This window comes from Perognathus longimembris, chromosome 28 (genome assembly GCF_023159225.1).
Source record: "Perognathus longimembris pacificus isolate PPM17 chromosome 28, ASM2315922v1, whole genome shotgun sequence".
NCBI classification, from domain to species: Eukaryota; Metazoa; Chordata; class Mammalia; order Rodentia; family Heteromyidae; genus Perognathus; species Perognathus longimembris.
Window position 1 is genome coordinate 64,434,600 of NC_063188.1, and position 23,523 is coordinate 64,458,122.

The following is a 23,523-nucleotide window of genomic DNA, read 5'->3' on the forward strand; positions in this document are numbered from 1 at the left end:
TTTTCTTTTGGTATACTTCTATTTTAAAATCTATCATTCTTTCCATAAATACAGCAACACCTAAGACCTCCACTTTGAAAATACTAAAAATTATCATAACAGCAAAATGTGTGTATGTGTGTGTAAGTGTGTGTGTGTGTGTGTGTGTGTGTGTGTGTGTGTGTGTGTGTGTGTGTGCTGCTACTAAGGCTTGAACTCAGGACCTCATACTCATATACTCCCTTGTTTTTTCCACTCAAGACCAGTGCTCTACCATTTAAGCTATACCTCCACTTCCTGGTTTTTTTTTCTGGTTAATTGGAGATAAGTTTCTTGGATTCATCTGCCTGGGCTACCTATGAACCACAATCCTCAGTTCTCAGCCTCCTGAGTAGCTAGGGTTACAGGTGTGAGCCAGTGGCTCTTAGCAAATATAATGATTTTGTATAAATATTTTTAAAGAAAATAAAGGAGTCAATACACATCTGAGGTCAGGAAAGCTACCACATATGCTAAGCAGTATTGCTTTACCAGGGATATATAAACCCTACCCCCCGACACACACAACCCCAGAAAAAATTTAACTAAAAGGAGGCAGAATCTCACCTGCCTTCCTATGGAAAACAGAAAGGCCAAGGTCTGCTACAAGAGGCAATCTCAGAACACTATGTAACTTAACTAAACATATTTTGCATTATGAAAAATATACCTTTCAGTCCTTATTTTTCTTATATTCCCCAGGTGAGATCTTTGGTATATGCAAGTATTTGTAGTGCCTGAGACGTGTTTTGTTGTTATCATCTATAGATAAGGAAATTATCTTTGGAGTTTTAAATCTTCTTGTTGGAATCAAATATCATAGACTCCTCTGTATTTAAATCAGCATAGCAAATAATCAACTACTTGAGTTAAAAATATGATCTTTCATACCTAAAATATAAAATATGGTAACTCTTTACCCCTACTCTTCCTGGTTTTGTTATTTTCATTATTAACACTTAATAATTCAAACTAAGCTTAAAAAGCCTACTATAAAAAAGATACAAGTGGGGCTGGGAATAAAGCCTAGTGGCAAGAATGCTTGCCTTGTTATACATGAAGCCCTGGGTTCAATTCCTCAGCATCACATATATAGAAAAGGCCAGAAGTGTTGCTGTAGCTCAATTGGCAGTGTGCTAGCTTTGAGCAAAAAGAAGCCAGGACAGTGCTCAGACTCTGAGTTCAAGCCTCAGGACTAGCAAAAAAAAAAAAAAAAAGGATACAAGTTTGGTGTCATGTCAATTATAGGTAAATAGTGGATCTAGAATACCTAACAAATTTTCCATTTACATTTTTGAACATTTTAAATATTCCTCCAATAATTTTATAGGAGGATTAACGTATTTATGGAATAACTGTTCTCTTTATTAAGCATAAAATAATTGATTTCTACATAGATGGTCCCTTAGTGGAATATCAAATTAATTTCTTACACTTTGATGACTTAGATTTTTCCACTGAGCCTAGTCTTCATTCATGACTACTTCCTTCTCAGTACTGCCAAGTTAAATTGCACTCAGAAGAATTCTGCATACGTATAGTTAAATGAAGAATTATGACTGCCCCTAAAAAGCACCATAGATACCCTGTTAAAGGTAAAGAACTGGCACAAAGGGACCCCAGCCACATTAGTGGATAAGTCTGTATGAAAGTTCCAGTGACATATAACAATGTCATTTCAATGTCTTACAAAGTAATAAATATGGCATAGGGTAAGCCACATATGGGAATTTCCTTCTTGCCATGACAAAAAGTAAATCTGACATACACAAGGTAACTTTTCACCAGAAAGAATTAGGAGAGCTTCCCTGATCCTCATATGTGTACCCTTCCCCACTACCTTCCTCAGACAGACACAGGAGCCTACAATAAGAAAAGATGGGGCTCTTCTAACCTTCTTTCCATAACCCTCATTTTTTCCATTTCCTGTGATTGCCATCTTGGGCTCCTGGCTGATTTCACACAGATAAGGAATATAACTGTCTCTCTGTCACATTTGACTTATGTCTGTACTCTGTGTCTGTACTCTGTGTGCACTGTCAACCTCAAAGTTCCAAAGCCAGAGGCGATCTGTGGTGACTCTTCAAAACCAAACAAACACAATCAGAAATGCAACACCTTCTAACCCAGTAATAAATAACACAAGACTTCATAGTACAAATAAATGTTTTCTTTGTCATCATTATGATGAATTTTTGTAAGGGCATATGTTATCCACATAGAAATATTTTCTGACATTTACTTATCCATTCAGATTATATTTAATGATTTAGTGAAATTAATATGAAAAGTCATAATCTACATACCAATCATTTCCCAATAATTCCCACATATAACTGTCCTATTAATGAAGATAATGTAAGTATAGTTTTAAGATTATTTTGACATCATGAATGGATATTTATGCACACCTTACTACTAATACAACCTAATACCATGTAGTTAGCAAACCAGATAAGCTTGAAGGTGAAAAATAATCTAGTAGATGCCCCTGAAAGCAGGTAGCTTGCTTAGGAGATCAACAAGATGTGCAGATACTGAGACAACAATCCAAAAACAGAAAATTTTGACATACAGACACAGCTTCATGGAGATTATCTGGTCACAGAAACAAAGACTTGTGGAAGAATACACACAAAGACAACCCGTACAACTGATTATAAACAAAGACAATCCTATTTTGCGAGTCAAACTAAAAAAGGAACATACATTGTTAACCCAAAAGGTGAAGAGGTCAAATCTAATTGATATATAGCAAACATAAATGAGCTCCAAACTTCAAGAGCTTAGAATAGCAAGACAGAGATGCATGCACAGAGAAATATGAAGTAACATGACAAAATTAATACACAGAAAGACACACACAGAAGTGGAAACACAAAGAAGGGCTACTAAATTTCAAAAGCAGTCACCCAAAACAGGCTTGTAGAGACATACAAATAAAGACCACACAGGCCAGATAAGAAATCTACACATAAGCAGCAAGAAATAGCTATATTCTCAGACACAGTGATATGAGGGCCTACAGTGAAACTACCATATATATAAACTGAGAAAAAATAGAATAGAGATACATGATCAGAAGAAGTGGTAAAGGGACAGAACACAGTGAATTAGGATGACACATGATTATACAGAGACACCGTTTCCAAAGAAGACAAAGTTTCCACAAGCACAGCACATAGAATAAGACAGTATTTCTACAGACTTGTGCCACAACTGCTCAGAAATGGACTCACAATAACAGACACGTGTGTTCTTGTACATAATCATATAAAAATAGGCAGGAGATGTGTGTGTGTGTGTGTGTGTGTGTGTGTGTGTGTGTGTGTCCACATCGGTTCCCTAAACATGAAGGCTGCAATCTGGAGCACACCAGGTAAATTGCTTACACTCTCTAGGGATTCTAGCAGGAGGCCAATACTCATGAAAAAGAGAGCCTTAGCCAAGGTGATTAAGCTTTTCATGCAAATAATAATTAATTGCTCAAGCCCCTCCCTTCTACAATCACTTGATGTGCAAAGCTGTCTGCTCCAAATGACTACATGCTAAAACAGTTTACCAATCAAATTGCTCTTGTTGCCTAACACAGTATGGCAGGGTTGCAACCTACAAACCAAAGTCCAAATGTTACTACCTTAGAAATCCAATCCTAAATTTTCAGCTGACAAACCTCCAACCTGCAAGAATAGAGTCCCATGAGGCAAAGTGACAGAGTGTCCAGAGCATTTTGCATAGATTTCCCCAGTGCCCTGTAAAAGTCTTGTTCAAAGCTAGACTCCAGCATTGTGGGGAAGACTTTGGAAAAGGCAGAAAGATGGATCAGTGCTCAGAAGCCCCTTAGCTCTCAGTACCTGAAAAAATAAATACTTGCTTGAAAATCACAGCTGATAAAACAGATTTGTGACATTGGTTCCACTGTCCCCAGTACATAGTAGGGAGAGTCAAAAATCATTGAGGTCAAAGAATGCCTGAGGTAGAAGGGGCGTCTAGAACTGACCTGATAGCAGAAACTCTTATTTTCTTATCTGAGTGTGCTAGAGACATTCTTGGAAAACTTGGCCACTTTCCTTTCCTGTGTTAGTTTCAGTTGCTCAATTCATACAAAAGAGGCTTAACTTTAGACATTGATCATCTCTAATTCTTTGGTCTGATCATCTCTGATTCTTTGGTCTAAGCTTTCCCTCTCTAGAGGAGAGGCACAATTAATTCATGTGAAGGTAAAGAAGGGAAATGTTTGTCCCTAAGTCAGAAAATGCCTGTCATATACAAAGAAGGGTGGGAGGAAATGAAAGATACAAACATGCATACCTGAAACAAGCTTCAACTTTTATTTGGTTAAACAGGAGGTGCTATGGGGCTGTACAGGGTGGAGAGAGTGAAAGGGAGACTTGAAAGACTTGAAGGTGCTGCTTTGCTTGTCATCTTCCCACCTCTCCTTTCACTCCTGCTCAATGCATCAACAGTCCACTGTCTTTTGCCCACAGTTACTACAATTACAAAGCTGCAAATACCTCCTTTGAAATCAGACATGCTCAAGACTGTTAGAGAAAAAAAATAGTACAAGGTTTCATAACTAAAGTATGACATTAGTTTGCAATAATAGAAACAGCTATACTTTAAATCTACAAGTCCTCTCTGAGTTCAAAAAATACTTTCCAAAGCCAAGTGTTGGTGGTTCATGCTGATAATCTTAGCTAGTTAGAAGGAAAGAAAAGTCCATGAAACTATCTCCAGTTAGCCAGCTGAGCCTGTGTCACAAGTACTAGAGCAACTGCCTTGAGAGAAAAAACCAAGTGAGAGTGAGACTCTGAGTTTAAGCCCCAGTACTGGCGCGTGTGCACGTGCACACGCACAAACACACACAAACACAAATACACTTCAACCTAAATTTTCATATATAAAACTAAGATTTTTATTTCAATCTACAGATGAGGAACACAGATAGTAAGCCACAAAGTATGAACATGAACTCTGGTATTTAAAGTGTAGGGTTCACTTCTCTTACAAAGAGCCTAGTCTTCTGTAGTCCTGATCTTCTTGGTAGCCATTTAATTTCTTCTCCTGCTTCATTCAGTCCATCCAGGGGATAAGAAAGCCTTGTATGAACTCAGGGCTAGGGAGAGCTAGTATCTAGCTCCCATCTCATCATCTTTGCATAAAGACTAGGGAAGCAGGAGGAGTGGCACTTGGCTGAAGGGTTCTTGGAAAGGAAGAGGAGGAAGTGATTCTCCATCATCCCCATTACTCCTAGTCCTCAGGGAACATTGTGGGTAAATTTATGAAGCTAAAGAAATAAAAACGAGATGACATGTTTGCCCAGGAAATTCACATCCCAAACTCATTTTTCCTGAATTAGCTGTGACTTTGATTTTCCATTTTACAGTTAACCAAGGCACTTAAGTGCCTGGATTAAGACTCTGGGCCACAGTATCCAAGAAGGCTGTAAAACCTTTTTCAGAGGATTATTAAGAACATTCTAGAAAAGAGTTATGTTGAAGGAAGGCAAGAGGCTTTGGCTAATGGAGGGTAGATTTAATGGCCTCTATGAAAAATAAAACTAAAGTGGTTTCGAATAGTGAAAACAGCATTGAGGCCAGAGGGCGAAAAATTGAAAACTCAAAATTCAAATCCCAAATCCACCAAGGTACTCATCGTGTGACTTTAAATAAGTCATTGACCTCTGTGAAGTTCAGTCCCCAATCCACAAACTGGAAACAATAAAATCCACTCAGGATCCAAGAACAGATTAAACAAGAAAAAAAGCAAACATCCAGTAGCACCTAGTTCTGAAGAGGTAAATATAATCTTCAACCAGAAAGAGTTTACCAAATGTTACAAAAGGTCCTCAAATATCAGAGTTCCAAACAGAATTTTGTTCCAAATATGCTGAGCATTTATGTGGAAAAAAATCTAAACTCAGCTCTTGTGCCATAATCTATGCCACCTTAGTCCTCTATGATATATGACTATGCATATAAGGGTTTGAACTCACCAGGACTATCTAGGAAACACATAGCTCTTATCTCGTAATTTTTCACTTTCTACCCAGGGTCTCACACACACAAGACTTATGCGCGCTCTCGCTCTCTCTCTTCCTCCCTCCCACCCTCCCTCTCTTTCTCTCTCTCTCCTCATTTTCCCTCTCCCCCATTCTTTCTCATACACAGATACTGAGCAATTTCATGCCTCTTTTTCAGAAGACAGATTGGATTAAAATGCCTTTAATTGTAAGGCTCAATCTTCATCTGTTCAAAATAAAGCTTACACAGCCATACTTAATAGCTACAAGGAACTAAGTTACATTTTGCTAATGGCATTTTATAAGCGACTGCTCATATATTTACTACTGAAATGTCAATCCCCAGTGAGATCTCTGAGGCCTGAGATGATAGTTACATATTTCTCTTTGCTAAGAATCCAGAACAAGATTTGGTATGAGAAGTGGATAAATGGGTTGGGAATGTGGCTTACTCTCAGAGTGCTTGCCTAGCATACACGAAGCCCTGGGTTTGATTCCTCAGCACCACATAAACAGAAAAGTACAAAAGTGGCACTGTGGCTCAAGTGGTAGAGTGCTAGCCTTGAGCAAAAGAAGCTCAGGGATAGTGCCCAGGCCCTGAATTCAAGCCTCATGACTGGCAAAAAAGTATATTGATGAATAAAAATAATTACTTAGTGATATGAGTGAAATGTTTATTGTTTAGCCAGATTAACATTGCTGAGAATTAAAAACATATTCCAGGGCAAGGGCGGTGGCTCTGGTGTCCTTCCAGGTCCAAGCGCCTGGTGATTTTATAATCCCAATTACTGGGTTGGTATAAATAAGAAAAGTTGTGGTTCAAAGTCAGCCTGGGAAAAAAGTAACTGAGGTTCTCCCCATCTCATCAAATAAGCTGGGCAGAGGAGGGATAGATAAAAGAATTTCTGTTTGGTTGGCTTCAGTTAAAAAGAAATAAAAGGGAAGCCTTACTGGAAACAATAACTAAAGCAAAGAGGACTTGGGGTAAAGAGGACTTGGGGTAGAGGGTACATCTCAAGTGGTAGAGTGCTTGCCTAACTAGCTTGAAGCCTTGAATTCAAACACTAGAACTACAGAAAAAGCAATGACAAAAAAGGTATTCTACAAGGTTTAGAGCATATCCTTAACCAAAATTTGAGAACAGTCCCAAATCACATGTCATTATTCATTCATTCATTCATTCACTCATTTGGTAGCAAATCTGCAGTTCAGTGGTAGAACTCGTGCCTAGCATGTGTGAGGGCCTGCCTGAAATTGAGCTTGAAATTTCCAATTGATCTCTACCAGAAATGCATGGTCTAAGACTTACTTGTGCCATTTGTTGCCTAAATTATCTTGAAGTGTCTCTTAATTACCTCTGATCTCAGTATCTGTATCTGTGAACTGGAAATGTTGATCTCTATTTCTGCCTAGCTCCAAATTGGCTTTGAGAAGCAAAAGATAAAAATGCAAGTGAATATCCACCAATGTTTGTCATATGCATTATACTTCCTATGTATTGTAATAATTCAGTCTCAAATATGTCCAATAGCACCACTGTCATTTTTCCAGACGTGCATCATTATCTTCACAACAATTGGCTGTGATAAAGCTACCCACTGGAGCCTCTGAAAATTATCTAAAAAGTGAGTGTAAAATGTTCTTCCAGGTCCAAGCAGCTTTTATCTTACTTAATTTCACCTGAGTCTTGGACATGATTACTTGGATAAACTGGCATTACCATCATTACAAAGGTATTAATATCAAGCTTTTTTCTAACCTTTTTTGTGTTGGTGTTTGAGCTCCTGATTACTTGACTGCTGTTACCACTTCACCCATCCCTCCAGCCAGGCTTTTTGTTGGTTACTTTGGAGATGGAGTCTCACAGACTTGTCTGCACAAGTTAGCCTCAAACACAGATCCTTGGGATCTCAGCCTCCAAAGAAGGTATGATTACAGGAGTGATCCACCAGGTCCCAGCATTAACAGCAAACTTTTATGAAAGTCCTCCAAGAATCACGCTTTTGGAGTCCACTCTGACTCTTCTGCTCAGAGATAATTCCAGCAAAAGGAGAAGCTTTGAGAAAGGTTTACACAGCAGGCAGATAGAAAGCAAAGCTAAAAGGAGAGTAGGAGGCTGCATCATATGTAGGAGACAGACTGATGAACCAGAGGTGGGAAAAGTATATGAAGCAATATGCAGTGAATAGCCCAAAATAGCAGATGTCTCAAAAGAGAAAGGAGCTTGAGGTCTAAGTAACCCAGTCCAAATTTGCAAGGACAAAGGACTTGCTCTGAGCTCTCCTAACTTTCAGGGTTGCAGGTTTATAGGATACAAACAATAGACACAACTGACTCTAAGAACAGCTCAGTATATGCTTGCAATGAACACATGCTAGCTCTTGCTTTCTACACTAATTCAGAAGTAAGATGGGGGAAAAGTTAAAAAATAAGACATATGTATGTGTGTATATATATGCATGTGGGTATGTGCATTTGTACATATGTGCATAAACACATATGCATACACATTTTCCATAACTGGCTCACATCAGAGCTGGAAGTAATCAGAAACTGAAAGGGGAAAGTGTTCTGGAAATGAATGCATCAACCTGACACTACATATTAAAATTTGTGTTTTTTTTTTCATGGAAGTCATGGGGCTTGAACTCAGGGCCTGGGTGCTATTCCTGAGCTCTTTTGCTCAAGGCTAATTGCTCTACCACTTGAGCCACAGTGCCACTCCATATTAGTGTCACCAACACCAGGGACATTACAATTCTAGACAGGAGATCCACTGGTAGATGTGCTCTCTCTCTCGATAAACTTCTTCTTTATAAACTGAAGAGTCTCAATGTGATAGAATAGGAAGTCTTCATAGATGCTTTCTAGAGTTGCAGGAGCTAGAATTGGGTCACGTTGTTAGTCTCTACGAGAGAAAATCAAGTTGATTTCACCTCTCAAATTACTCTCCCACAGACTAGGATATGGTCTACAGATACTTAAATATATCCAGGCAAGGAGCTGTTCTAAGATATAGCTTGCCAAAAAAATATTTTTTCTGTTTTAATCTGTGTGAAGTGTTCAGGGGTAGTCAGGAAGGTCCCTTGTTCCCACGAGGTTCCCATGCTAATTCAGCACTGCTGTGAAACTCTACATTGAAAGGCTTATTTTTGTTCTACTGTATGCCATTTGCCAACTGTGTGGATCTCAAGGATGAAAAAGGAGATGGTTCTAGGCCATAGAAGGATACAACCAAATTCCTGACCAATGTGTGCACTGGAGTAACTGGTTGAAACATACAGTCCCAGACTTTGCACTGGGTCATTCTGTTCCTTGCAGAGGACCATGACCTTTGGCTAAGAAGGTTTCTCTCTCTCTCTCTCTCTCTCTCTCTCTCTCTCTCTCTCTCTCTCTCTCTCTCTCTCTCTCTTTCTCTGTGTGTGTGTGTTTCTCTCTCCTCAGACAAACTCATGATTGCACTTCAAAGCAAATATGCAGTAAAAAATTTCAGCTGGATTGAGAGATTTAACTTAATAACTTGCATTTCCAAAGCAAATCAAACTCCCCTGTTATTTGTAATGACCTCATATTTACACTTCAGCCAATCCATTTTGGAAACTGGGAACTTTGTGGAAGGGAAGGCCAAGCAGAAATGGCCTGGGAAAAGCTCATATAATTCAGCTGGAGTTGTATTCCCAAGCTCTGCTTATCTAGTCTAATGATGATGATGATGATAATAATAATACCAATAATAATAATAAGAATAAGCAGAAGCAATATTGGTAATAATGATGGTAAGTACCATTTATTAAGCTTCTACAATGCCACACACTGACTAAATTTCACTCATCTCCACAAAAGCCCACTGAAGAAAAAATTAGAATTTTCATTGTAATAACAAGGAAATAAACAAGTTGCCCAGCATACACAGCTCATAAACATTGGAATATTGACTTAAAGCAAGTGCTGTTAGATACCAAAGCCTATGTCGATCAATTCAGCTATTTTAGTCCCAAACTCAACTTCTTTCTCAAAGACCCTTCAATTTCTATTATGCAAAGTATGCCTCAAATCATCCAGGTAGGCATTTGAGGAGCATTTATAAATTTTGAATTGTTACTTTATATTCAAACCTCTGCCCTCTACATGGTTCCTAGTAGTCCCATCTCCTTTTTTTGTGCCAATACTGAGGCTTGAACTCAAGTCCTAGGTGCTGTCCCTTAGGGTTTTTGTGCAGACTGGCACTTTAGCATTTGAGTTACAGCTCCACATTCAGTTTTTTTTTTTGGCTGGTTAACTGGAGATAAGAATCTCACATATTCTTGCCAGGGCTGGCATCAAACCAGGATCCTCAGATCTCAACCTTGTGAGTAGGTAGTACTATAGGCATGAGAAATTGGCACCCAGCTCTCCAGTCTTTTTTTGAATACCTACAGTGAGGGTGAATTTAGTTTTTATTCCAATCTGTCAGTAGACAGGGTGTGAGGAATGAGAAGGGAATTAATAGTTCAGCACTTACTGAAGTACCCTGCTCTTTAGTCTTTATTTAGTCCTTAAAATGAGTGAGTGTTCTACAGATAAAGTACCTGAGGATCAGAGAGGTTACGTTGCTCATCTAAGGTCAGATAGCTGGTAAGCAGCTGTGTCAGAATTGAGAAAGTCAGATCTAATCTGATAGAGGGCCCGGTGGATTGTTCTTTAGACTCTCTTCTGAGAAGTTAAAGCTCTGGGAGTGCGAAGCTTCTTGAGATTTTCCCAGGTCCGAGATCTGATAGGAATGGCACATCCAAAGGTTTACAAGGGTCAAGTAGCTATCATAAATGAGTAAAGCATGTTGGTGCCTGGGAAAACAGGAAAGTGCAATCTCCATCTAGAGGAACAGCTGATTTCACCTCCAGCTGCTCGCTGTCAGGCATCCATGAAGGCCCCACACTGCCACATTTTCATTCTCAAAGGCGGAAATTTGAATATGCATGTGAAATGTTTGCAAGTAATTCATTGAACATATACATACACACACACACACACACACACACACACACTTTGATTAGGATAAACAAAATTCATCTGACCCTTGTTGACAAGTTTTCATTAGGGTAAAGCCACGTAAGATAAGGTTCTTCCTTTACTAAACTACAACCTGTCCTCGTTCTTTTGTTTGTTTTTGCTTATGTACCCCCTTCGCCCCCATACACTGGGGTTTAAGCTTGGGTCCTTGAGCTTACTAGGATGGTTTCCTACCACTTTGAACACGCCTTCTGCCCAGATTTTTGCTAATTACAGGTGGAGTCTCCTGAACTGTTTTGCCCAGGTTGATGTGATTGTCCAGGTCTCAGCTTCCTGAGTAGTTAGAATTGTAGGTGTGAACCATGTATGCATGTCTCCTTACTGCTTTTAATCTTTGTGTAACACAAAAAAAAATCTTCCAACTTCTTTATTTCAGGACAATCCTTCAAATGTATTGAGACAATAGTTGTATTCAATGGTATGCTATGGTTTACAAGAGGCAATGCCCATAAATACTGGAGAAGAATACCAATATTGTCAACATTAGAATTTAACAGAGCAAGACAGTGACTTATTTGATCCATAATCCTATATTTTCAGTAATGCAACTAATGACCCACCAGTTGATTTTGGCTGTCTCTTAATTCTACTCAATCAGAATCACTTAATAAAGAAATACCGGTGGAATATCAACTGCATACCACCTTTAAACTATGTGTTTCAGAACCCTCATATAGAAGTATCCAAGAAACAATTGATGTCATACTATACATATATATATTCGTATATATATGGACTATGCATATATGTGTATAGTATTACATATATATGACATATATATATATATATATATATATATATATATGTTGGGCAACTCAGGAGGCTGAGATCTAAGGATCATGGTTCGAAACCAGCCCGGGCAGGAAAGTCCATGGGACTCTAGCTCCAATAAACTACTCAGAAAAGTTGAAGTGGTGTTGTGGCTTAAGTGGTAGAATGCTAGTCTTGAGCACAAAGAGGCTCAGGGACAAGCACTCAGGGCTTGAGTGCATGCCCCAGGAACTATAAAAAAAAAGGTGGATGTTTAGGAGGATATAATACCCATGTCCAGCTAACTATAACTTAAAAGATTCACTGCTCTCATGATCTTATAGGCTAACCACCCCTCTGTACATCACCTTTACAATAAAATTTAATTTAAAAAAAGAATGTTGAAAGGAGTGACATTGATCAAGATATATTGTATTCATAAATTGCTTTGTTAAATGTCTAGTCCTTTGTACAGCTACTTAAAAATAATAACAAAAACTAAACAAACACTACAACTAACTAAAACTAAAACAAACACTATTTTCAACTTTATTATGTCAGAAATCATTGCTTTTTGGGTTGAGAAATGAGAAAATGCGCACGTGTGTGTGTGTGTGTGTGTGTGTGTGTGTGTGTGTGTGTGTGTGTGTACTACTGGATCTTGATTCAGGACTTGGGCACTTCTGGCTTTTTGTTGATTAATTGGACATGTCTCATGGACTTTTCTGCCTGGGATGGTTTCAAACTGTGATCCTCCTTAAGGAGCTAGCACTATAGGCATGAGCCACTGGCACATTGCAATAATTTCATCTTGTAGGAAGCTGAATTAAGATAGCCTTCAAGGTCAACTGGGTAAGAAAGAAAATGACCATTTTGGATGACAAAGGAATGAGGACAGTTTAAAGTGACAAGTAGTATATCTATTTGGCTAACTCATAAAAATCATGTAAGGGAACAACAGGAATTCAAGCTGGAAAAATAGGCCAGATCATGAAGAGACTTGGACTCTAGACTTACAGAATTTAATCTTTCACCTAAAAACAAGAGAAGAACTGATTTATGTTTTGGTTTCAAAGTGCTGGAGATTGAATCCAGAGTCTCCTCCAGGGTAGAGGTGGTCTTTTCTACGGAGCTATACCCCAGCACTAAGGAGATAAAATTTTAATCATACATTACACTACTGCTCACCGAGGCTCACTTTATGTCAAGCATTAAGAATAAGGAGATTAATCAGACAGAGCTCTCTAACATTTTAGTAGCTTATAGAAATCATAGATGTTTAAAGCAAGACATTCACAAGATTTGAGCTAAACTTTTGGGGACGATGTGGTAGCAGGGATACAATATGAATTAGAGTTTAGCAAAGAGCTAGAGAGAGGTGTCATGAGGTCTCTGCAGGAATCCAGGTAAGAAGTGCTAAGGATCTGAATTAGGGTAGAGGGAAAGACTAAGAAGGATTTACGAAACAACATATCCTTTCAACACCCTAATTCTCAAAGCCTCTAGTGTGGCTTTTATCACACGCTGCACCGTCATCTCTGACAGAAAGCTCTGAACTGGAAGGGTAGAAGTGCACTCAGAAAAGAATCTACCTTGTTCAATTCCACATCCTACTTGGTATATTTTGAGTCAATACAATACCTCAGTAAGGCCTTGCAAGCAATCCAAAGCAAACAACATACTATCTGAAAATACAAGCATGGTTAACATTTTTGTCTATTATTACACAATTGGTAACTGAAAAATCTCAGTCTAACTTGCTGTTTTTTTTATTTAAAAGGCTGATCAGCCAGATTTCAGATGTACAATTGTAAACTCCCACAAACTACTCATTTACTTACCTTGGTTGTTAGCAGAGAGGGAAAGAAGCTGGATGCTGGTGGCTCATGTCTGTTAATCCCAATTACCCAGAAGACTGAGATCAGAGTATGGTGGTTCAAAGCCAGCCCTTATCTCCAACTAACTAGCAAAAAAACAGCAATATAGATGTGGCTCAAGAGAAAGAACACCAGCCTTGAGTGAAAATGCAAAACAAAAGCAATAGGCTCTGAGTTCAAACCCAAGTTTTGTTACCAAAAGGGAAAAAAGATGAAAGAGAAAGAGGGGTAGGCAGATTAAAACAGACACAGAATATATTTTAATTTTTTTTCCACACAAATGTCAAACATTAAATATTTTCCATCTTTACTCTCAAACTCCAAAGTTTGACTGATCTCATCTAATTGGAAGTTAGATAATGTATCTAGAGAGAGCACATTATGACAAGTTTGAAAAGATGCTTTCTCTGAGGCACTGGCAATTTTCAAAAGGAATGCCTAAATTATTATCATTCATGAGAGTGACATGATTGCATTGTCTCTTAAAGAAAACCTGGAACAATCAGAGTTTTGTAGCAGCTGAATTCCATTTTTACAGTAACAAAAATATTATGTGGCATTCACATACAGGACTTCCTATACAATCCAGAATAACACATTTGGGCCTAGAAAAATAGAAGTAGTAGTTTTAAAAGTACTGAAAAATTGTCCTTTTGTGAAAATACCATATTCTGATTTTTTCCTGACTTTTATTTCCCTTTGTCCAGTCTCTGTAAGGAGATGAGCTCTGACTAATCTCATTAATAACAATAGTTCACTTTTTTTGAATTTTTTTTGTGTGTATGTCAGCACCAGGGCTTGAAGTCAGAACTTCAAACTTTCACTGGACTTATTCCTTACAGCTGGCATTCTACTACCTGAGCCATGCCACCAGTCTAGCATTTTACTGGTTAATTGATAATGAAGACTCAGACTTTTTTGCTTAGGTTGTCTTTGAACCATGAGCCTCTATGTCTCAGCTTCCTGCGTAACTAGAATTACAGATATGAGCCACTCCACAAGCCCAAGCAACAGTGTTTTGTGATCTCGAATAGACTGAACTACAAAAAAATTCTTCAGCTTTATTTTTGTGCAGTATTTATTAAAAACAAAATGGGGTGGGAGGCATGGCTCAAGCTATAGAGTGCTTGCTTATGAAGCACAGGCCCCAAGTTCAAACCCAAATCCTGAAACAGAAAGAGAGAGAGAGAGAGAGAGAGAGAGAGAGAGAGAGAGAGAGAGAGAGAGAGAGAGAGAGAGAGAGAGAGAAATAGGATGGCCAAAGTGGCTCATGTTTGTAATTCCAGGTACATGGGATGCTGCAATTGTGAAGATCTTAATCCAAAGTTAGCCCAGGTAAAAAGCTAGAAATATCCCATCTCAACCAATAAGCTAGGTGTAATGTCATACATCTGTCATCTCATGTAAACAAGAGGTCATAGGCAGGTGGTGCAAGGCTGGCCACCAGTAAAAAGCACTGGCAGTTTGGCTCAAGTGGTAGAGCACTCACCCAGCATGTAGGAAACCCTGAGTCCAAATCTCATAGGAGGCCACGGGTGCCCAGCAAGATAGATTTTTTTAAGCAAGTAGAATGGAGGGAACTGATTGTGAGAAAAGAACCATAATGAGGAAGAAGAGATCTGGTAGTCAAGAGATACAAGTTCAAGTTCTGCTTCTGCTACTTACTGCATGGCCTTTCTCAGAGTCATTAAAGAAGCTATAAAAGAATCATTTAGTGCCTGAAATTCAGACAAAATATCCTTGAATCTTAGTAACTACCTTACTTTCTGTAGTCTTTTCCCTAAATGTAGTGTGAAAGAATCAGAGGGTCTGGACTGAGTGTATCTTACTATAAGATCTTTTGATTACTTATTCTAGGGTCCTGGGAATATTATTTCATTATTTGGTACTTCTTTCTGCATCTGTCATATAGGAATAATAATAGAACTTACCTCAGCAAGTAATTTGGAGGATCTAGTGAATTAAAACGTTAACACCCAAGTCTGTTAGTGATTCAAAAATATTTGGCTCCTGTCTTTTACTTACCTTGGTAGTTATATTTAAGCAGACATTAAATTGCCTAGATTTGTAGTAGGCTTTGAATTTTCAGCCATCCCTTTTCCATTAATTCCCATAATTGCCTTTTGTAGTCTTTCTTATGGGTTATCTACTTTTTGTCTTGAAACTTCCATTCTATATCTCCAGGACACTCAACTATTTGGTGAGAAGGACCAGTGTAAAATGAAATCACTTCGGCCCCCAGTCTTTTTGGAGGGAAAAGGTAAACATAGATTGTTGGTATAGGACCGAGGTTAGAACTGAAAGCCGACTCCTTGGAAGTGCACACAGGTTCTGCTACTTCTTAGCTGTGTGCCACTTGGTGCCACAAGTTGCTTAGCCTCTCCAGCTTCTTAAGGTTAACATGCTGATTAAATGTCTTAGCCCTCGTAATATGCCAAAGTTTGGAATTCAATAAACAGCAACTGCTCCCCTTATCATTGCTGTCATTATAGTTCTTTATTCCAAGTATGCAATCACCCTTCCTTCCTTCCTTCCTTCCTTCCTTCCTTCCTTCCTTCCTTCCTTCCTTCATTCCCTTCTTCCTCCCTTCCTCTCTTTCTCTCTTTCTTCTTTCTCTTTTTTTCTTTTTTTCTTTCTTTCTTTCTTTCTTTCTTTCTTTCTTTCTTTCTTTCTTTCTTTCTTTCTTTCTTTCTTTCTTTCTTTCTTCATTTCTTCCTTTCTCTCTTTCTCCTTTTGTTGGTCATAGGGCCTGAACTCAAGGCCTGGGTGCTGCCTGTGAATTCTTTTTGCTCAAGGATAGCACTGTACCAATTTAAGCCACAGCTCCATTTCTGGTTTTCTGGTGGTTAATTGGAGATAAGAGTCCCATGGCTTTCTTGACTGAGGTAGCTTCAAACCACAATCCTTAGATCTCAGTCTCCTAAATATCTAGGATTATAGGCATGAGCCACCGGCAACCGGCTTCACTTTTCTAATGTAGACTTTTCTCTGAGCAAATGATGTCTGAGTGGTAGTTTGCTAATGTCATGTTGTCTATGTCCCATCCTATCTCTGTGCCTCATGCACCTCATTTATACAATGAGGTAATTGGAAAAGAGGGTCTCCTAGGTTCAATGAACTCTAATAATGGATGATTTTAGGTCATTTCCACTCAATTTCAAATTGTAGTTAAAACTCACTGTCTATCTAGATTAAATTATTAGATATGCATTTCAGTAAAATATAGGAATAATATTTCACTTTGGGTGAGGGGTAAAAACCAATTTGTGTGGGGGATCAATTCAGATGGGGATTTATATCTTAGTTAAGGGTTTGGACAAAAAGCAAAGCTCATCTTTTTTCCTAAAATGGGGCTTCAGAATGACATTGAGAAGTGAGTTTGTGCTCTCAGTCTAGTGGCAGCTTGTTATTTCACATTGAGTAAGTCTCTACCTTTCTTTAATTCTCTATCAAAAAGAGGAAAGATGGGTGTAGTGGCAAATGCTTGTTACCCCAATATTGGGAGGCTGAGGTTAAGAAGGGAGCTTTAAGGCCAGCCTAGGATACACAATGAATTTGAGGCCCTGTCTAAAAAACCAACAGATGGAAGTTGGACATTACAGGCTTATGCCTATAATCTTAGCTATTCAGTAGGGTCAGAAATGAGGATCACGTTTTGAAATCAACCTGGGCAGAAAAGTCTGTGAAACTCTCATAGCTAATCAATGACCTAAAAGACAGAATGGAGCTCTGGCTCAGAGTGGTAAAGTGCTATCCTTGAGCAAAAAAGCTCAGGGACTGTGCCCAGGCCCTGAGTTCAAGCCCTAGCACCAGCTAAAACAAAAAGAGATGATAGATAAATAGAGAGATGAGGAAGATGAGAATAAATAAAAGTACATGAACAGCCACGATGATCTCTAAAATCCCTTCTATTTTCCTTGAAGAACAGGAAGTTTGAAGACACTGCAGAAAACTTGAAAAGAAGCTAAGAGCCTCAGCTAACTCAAATTTTATATATGTCTGAAAAGCAAGCTCTTAACTACCACACACAATGAATCTACCCTATATACACACAGTTTTCACTTCTCATAAATGGCGATAGTTTTCTCCATTTGTTCAGACCAAAAGTTTGATAAGAATAATTGCCTCCTTTCATTTTTACAGAAGAGAATATACAATCTGTCATTAAATGCTTTGAGTTCTTCCATCAAAAGCCATCTGCCATCCAATCATTCTAAATCCTACTACTACTTTACCCTGAGCCACTATTTCTCCAGTTAGATCACAGTAATAGTTTTGTCTCCCTGTTTTGTCCTTGCTCCTACAAATGGATAATATATCAGAGTGTGACAGATGCTGTAAAGAAAGATTGTCTAAATCAGGTCATGTTACTCTGCTCAAATTCTCAAACTAAAATCTAAACTTCTCAAAAGCATGTACAATGGCTTCCCTTAACTCTGATGCCATATTTAATCACTTCCCTTACTTATGTAACCCAGCCATAATCCCTGAGGTTGTATATCATACCAAGCATGTCCTGACCTCAGGACATATGAGTCTAAAATATTATAACCCTAGATATCCATATGGTTCACTTCCTTATTCCCTTTTGATCTCTGCTCAAATATCACCCTCTCAGTAAGACCTTCCCTGACCAACAAAAGAATAGTTCATCCCTCAATTTCTGTCTCCCTCTCTTCCCTATTATTCTTTGTGATATCTATCACTCTGATGTGATGTATTCTTCATGTTTCTCCATACTAAACTGTCAGTTCCAGGGAGAGATTCTTGTCTGCCTTTTCACCACCATACCACCAGTGATCACTACAGAATTTGTTGGGTAAATGGAGTCCTTCAAGTATCAATATTTTTAGTACCCAGAACTCCCACAAAACCACCATCAAGCTGTAAAAACATCTAAGTTTCTTTTATCCAGTTTTTATTACTGATACCAGTTGAGTTTCTTTGCTTCTCTGAATCACATATGTCCTATCTATGAAGTAAAAAGAACTATAGGAACAAAGCATGGATGCATGACTTAAATATGAAAGAGTAAGACTAAAATTCTGTATCTGTTGCTATGAAGATGTTTGGCTAACAGGCATGCTATGTAACTTCTCTAGACATGCTTATGAACAGTAGTCTAGTGGCTTGAACCCTAGATACTAATGCAGGATAGAAATGGACATGAAAAGCAATAATGGAATATGAAAGTTCTCTGTAAACTCCATTGTTATTAGAATAGATTCAATATCATTGTTCCTAGATTTTTACTCAGAAAAAAGGTATCAAGGTGTCAAATGCTACTGTCAAAATTCTTTGGCATTTTGAGAAAGAACAGGCCAGATGAAATAATAAATATTGTGGTAGCTTATATGTTTTCTGATGCTATGTGGTTCTGGTTCAAGGTATCCTTTGACATAGTCTCAGCGGTGTGTTGAAGGCACCAAAGGAGGCTCACCACTCCCAGAAGAATCCAGCCATGGGACACTCATAGTCCTCCAAGTGGCCAGATTGTGGGACTACATTTCCACAAGCAAGAAATCTACTGAAATTGCATAGGATTATTACGGGGTGAGTCATGAAAAAAAATTACCATCGATAAAATTTGGAACCAACCTAGATGTCCCTCAGTGGATGAATGGATCAAGAAAATGTGGTACATATACATAATGGAATTCTATGCATCTATTAGAAGGAATGACAGCTCCATTCGTGAGGAAATGGAAAGACTTGGAAAAACTTATACTAAGTGAAGGAAGCCAGACCCAAAGAAACATAGACTCTGTGGTTTCACTCATTGGAAACAATTAGTACTTGTCTAGGATAGTCCTAGCAGAGGAGAATAATAGCTCAATAGCAGTGTACATATGATCACATAAGACCATCCTAGGTGAAATGAACTACAAGAACTGGAAATAAATGGCTTATCTTTGATGTCGTTATTTCCAATGTACCCTATGAAATTATGCCTTTTTCTTTTCTTTCTTCCCCATGCTTTTACCCCTGTTGTCACTGTAACTGACTGGTACACTGGGTATTGTATGTAAGTTTATTGGAACTAGGGGAGGAGAACACCAAAATGGAGAGACAACGGGTAAAAGGAGGCAACAGCAATACTTACAAGACAATATGCTGTAAACCAACTGTACATCTCAGGGGAGGGTGGGGAGAGAATTGGGGAGGGGGGGATGGGAGAAAAATGAAGGAGAATGTAAAAAGTTTGATAACAAATGTACTCACTGCCTTACATATGTACCTGTAACCCCTCTGTACAGTACTTTGACAATTAAAAGAAGTTGAATAAATGGGCCTGGGAATATGGCCTAGTGGTAGAGTGCTTGCCTCATACACATGAAGCCCAAGGTTCGATTCCTCATCACCACATATATAGAAAAAGCCAGAAGTTGTGCTGTGGCTCAAGTGGTCAAGGGCTAGCTGGAGCATAAAGAAGCCAGGGACTCAGGACCTGAGTCCAAACCTCAGGACTGGAGAACAAAAAACAACAAACAAGACAAAACAAAAAACATAATATAATTCAGAAAAGTCTTTACTGGAAAAGATTGCCATATGTCTTTGAGATGCTTCATTTGTGCTTGTCATTTCCCTCCTTTAGCCAACATCCTAAAAATCCATTTTTGACAACCTCAAAATAAGCCAACAGGATCAATGGGAACTTTAAGAACAGAAGAATAATTCTTGATGTGTTCATCACACTGGGCTTCTTTATTGGCTCATATAGCAAACATACACTCATTAATCACCCTCAACTTTCATTAATTACTCTTATTATTGTGAATTTGTCCAGTCAGATACATCAAAACAAGTTCCCAACAATTTTCAATAGGATAGCCAAAGAAGCTAAATAAGCACTGTTGAATTAGCAAATACATTTCAACCCCTTCATTGTTATTCCAGAAGTAACATGTTCTATTGCTTGAAATAGCCATTAAACCTGTAAGTTTTTGTTGAGTTCAGTAAAGTCTCCACCTATTTTCAGAAAGGATTAAAGGCAGCCAAAATTATTAAATAATGCTCATCATTTCAGCCTGGATTTACCTTTTTTTGAATGCCTATATTTTAGAGTTCCTTACATACAGTATCTCACCATACTGTTATCATAGTGCTATCTTTATACTTTTTTGTTTTACAATTGCCAAAGTTTCATCAAAATTCTCTATCACATCCTTTTTTCTTTATCTGTATCTCTTCCTAAAACACACTGAGCATCTAGCAAGTTCTTAATGAAAACTGGTTGATTGACAGATTCTTCATAAAATTAGTTTATTGGGATAATCTCTAAATCCAGCTACTTGGTCAAATAGGAGATTTTTCAGGGTTAGTTGCAGTTTTCCTCCCATTATCAGAGTAGTATGATTATAGTTGATTTCCTATGACCCTTTAGCCTAGACTACTAATAAGGACAAAGGTGGGTCCTTGAAGAGATAGATTTTATCTGTGCTTTATGACTACATAATGCATCATTGAAGAGAAGCCTACACAACATTAAGTAAATCATTTCTTCACACATAGCACCATAAAGAGTGGTAGTATCTACTTTACCCAATGGAAAACATAAAAACATAAAATTATAACTTCAGCTGCTTACACAAACCTAATATAACCAGTGGTTTCTGTGGCTTAATTTACCTTTGCCATCTCTTCATATTAGTTTTATGACTAGAAATCATAATTATTCCACACCCCTTGCTGATAGGTCCAAATGACAGTTTTGTTATATAAAAAGGACAATTATATAAACCTAATTAGGATTTTTTCCTTTGCTGTTTCCCAGAGTTGAATTTCCCACAATATTTTTTCTTTTTTCAACAGAAGGATGGCATTACCAATTCTATTTTCGAGTTGATTGAAACTGAGAACAGTTTCCTTATAGAGCCTTCACACAGGATAAAGTAAAATACTCTTCAATTTTAAAGGCAATAACAAAGAACATCTTGCTACTGAAGCCCCAGAGGTATTCACAATTCAGACAGCTTAAGTAAAGTTTCAGAATCCAAGATCAGTATTTAAAAATCAATTATATTTATGTACATCAGCAATCTATAATCTGAAAAAAATCAGGAAAACTTTATTCATACTACCATAAAATATTAAGAATAAATTTAAACAGAAGTTCAAACTTTCATTTCAGAAAATTTTATAAAATATTGTTACAAATGAAAATCTAAGTAAATGAAATGACATGTCACCGTTCTGCATCAAAAAAATATCACATTAAGATTGCCAAGCAAAGATTCAACAAATCCCTCTCAGAATCTCAGTGAATTTCTTTGTAGAAACTGACAAGTTGATCTCAAATAATATGAAAACTCAGGAGGCTCAAAAATGCCAATATATTCTTGTAAAAGTAAGAAAGTTAGAGGACTCACACTTCTTCATTTGAAAACACATTAAAAACCTATAGTCTCAAGACAGTATAGTAATGGCGTAAGAATAGACCGACAGATGAGTGAGATATAGTTGATAGTCCAGAAAAAAAAACACCTTACATCAATAGCCAATTGTGTTCATACACAAAAGCTGCTGAGACAGTTAAAAGGGAAAAGGTTTCAACAATGATGCCAAAATGGCTAGATTATTTATATGAAAAAAAAAGTTTGGATTTTTTTTTGTCCATGAGGGGCTTGAACTCAAGGCCTGGGCACTGTCCCTGAGCTTTTTCACTCAAGGCTAGCACTCTATCACTTTGAGCCAAAGCACCACTTTCGATTTTCTGGTACTTAACTGGAGAGTCTCACAGACTTTCTTGCCCAGTCTGGCTTGGAACCACAATCCTCAGATCTCAGCCTCCTGAGTAGCTAGAATTACAAGAATGAGCCACTGGCTCCTGGCTAGGTCTGGATTTCTACTTTATGACATATATATTTATATATTTTCCAAATAGAACAAGGACCTAAATGCAAATATGCAAAATTATGAAAACTCTTGGAAGTAAATATCAATATAATTCTTTGTTTGAGATTATGTAAAACCTTCTTATACATGACACCCAAATCATAACCCATAAAAGGAAAAATGGGTAAATTGAACTTCAACAAACTGAAAAGTTTTGTTTCAATAAAGTAAAAAGACAACCCACAGCCTATAAGAAAATATTCATTAATCATAATCTGTATCAAGGATATATATATATATATATATATATTAATTCTTACAGCTCAATTATAAAAGAAGACAATCCAACTAGAAATGAGCAAAAGATATGAATGGATATTTTGCCAAGTAGACATACAAACAGGCAAGTAAGTGCATAAAAAGATGCTGATGGTTATTAGTCATTAGGAAAACGCAAATTAAAAACCACATTGAAATACTACTTCACACACACTAGGCTAGCTATAATTAAAAAAGAGACACAAAGCATTGGCAAGATGTGAAAACAATGAAGCTCTCAACTACTATTGGTGCATTTGCAAAATGGTACAGTCAGTTTTGCAAATAGTTTTATATAGCCTCAGAAAGTTGAACAGGAGTTTCCTATGAATTAGGATTTCCTTCCCAGGTATGTACTCAAAACAGAAAAACATATCTCCACCAAAAAAAGCAACCTGTACATTATTGTTTGCAAGCATATTGATAATAATGCTGCCAAATAATAAAAAACACCTTAATGACCACTAATTGAAGGACAGATAAAATTTGGTATATTTACACAATGGAATATTATTTGTCCATAAAAAATAACTTGTGCTTCAAAATGCATAAACCCTGAAAACATTATCCTGTGTGATAGAAGATAGGACCCAACATTACATGATTCCATTTACGTGAAATGTTAGAATAAGTAAATCCATAAAGACAGAGAGT

The 23,523-nt window shown here is 37.7% G+C and overlaps 1 protein-coding gene across 1 annotated transcript in view; it reads right to left on the reverse strand.

Moving 5' to 3' along the window:
• Positions 1-23,523, reverse strand: part of Ar (androgen receptor) — a 172,534-nt gene that overhangs the window by 141,726 nt on the left and 7,285 nt on the right. The window lies entirely within an intron of this gene.